This window comes from Limulus polyphemus, unplaced genomic scaffold (genome assembly GCF_000517525.1).
Source record: "Limulus polyphemus unplaced genomic scaffold, Limulus_polyphemus-2.1.2 Scaffold46, whole genome shotgun sequence".
Lineage (NCBI taxonomy): Eukaryota > Metazoa > Arthropoda > Merostomata > Xiphosura > Limulidae > Limulus > Limulus polyphemus.
The window spans coordinates 358,044-359,542 of NW_013665656.1; positions in this window are offsets into that span (position 1 = coordinate 358,044).

Genomic DNA, 1,499 nt, shown 5'->3' on the forward strand with positions numbered 1-1,499 from the left:
AAGGTAAACATAGGGTAGCTGCAATTAACAGTAAGATTTCTTTATATACATTAAGGGTAAACAAAATGTTAGGATGGGAATAGGACCCTTGAGAGATGATAAAGGAAGGCTTGTATCTGATGATTTTGAGATGGCTGGGTTATTAAATGTTGTTTTTCTTCAGACTTTACTAATGAAGATTTGAACAGTTGATAGATGGAAGCAAGATGACTGCATTACTTCTGAGCTTGTTTAGAAGCAATTGGAAAATTTATAGAATAAGGCTCCTGGGCCAGATTTTCCCAAGGGTTTTGTAGGAGGTTAAGGATTGGATATGTGAGCCACTTACTACTATTTTTTTGTAAATCCTTGAATAGGGGATTGGAAGTTAGCTAATGTCACTCCTCTTTTTAAGGGAGGTGATACAAATTGTCCCAGTAATTTTAGGTACATTAGCCTTACATCAGTTGTGGGAAAAGTTTTGGAAAGTCTGATAAAAGATACTTTGCAAAGCCATTTGACAAAGTTTGGAATTTTATTGTATAGACATCATGCCTTCACTAAGGGAAAATCTTTTGCATTATTTGAAAAGGTTACTGCTTATGTACATGAGGGTAAGGGTGTATCTGGATTTTCAGAAGGCATTTGACAAGGTGCCACATAAAAGGCTTGTAAAAAAATCTGCATAGGTGTGAGGGATAAGTTAGCTAATTTGATAGAAGAGTGGCTGGATGGAAGAAAGCAGATGGTTGTTACAAGTGGTGTATATCAGGGCTCACTCAGTTTTAGGACCTTTGCTCTTTTTCGATTTACATCAATGACAGATGAATGAATAGTCAATAAATTATTTAAATTTGCAAATGATATTAAGGTCTTTGGTGTTGCTAGCTGTGAAGAGGATGCTGCTGCTTTACAAGAGGATTTAGTGAGTTGGGCAAATATATAGCAAATGGATTTTGATTATAATAAATGTAAGATAATGCATGTGAGTTACCATAATTTGGTTGGGAATAATCTTAGCAGTGTTATGAAAGAAAGGGATCTTGGTGTAATAGTTGATCAGGCTCTTAAGCCATCCAAACAGTATGCAGTATGTAAGGCAAATAGGATTTTAGGTTGTATATACAGGTGTATTGAATAAAAGTCTAAAAAAAGGTTTTAATTTAATTGTATAAGTCACTATTTAGGCCACATTTGGAGTATTGTATTCACTCTTGGGCTCCATACCTTGAGAAGGACATCGAAATTTTGGAAAGGGTTCAGAGGAGTATTGCTAAAATGGTGCCTGGATGGAAGGGTTGTCATACGAGGAGAGATTGAAATCTCTCAAGTTGTTTTCTCTTGAGAAGAGTTAAAGGGAATCTGATTGAGGTGTTTAAGATTGTAAAGGGAATTGATAGTGTTGATGCATCATTTTTTCATATTTAACAGTGAGAATAATAGAAATAGGGGACAAAACTATAAATTTTTCGCATGGTAGGAGTCATCTTCACCTAAGACAGTTTTATTTTTCTAACAGG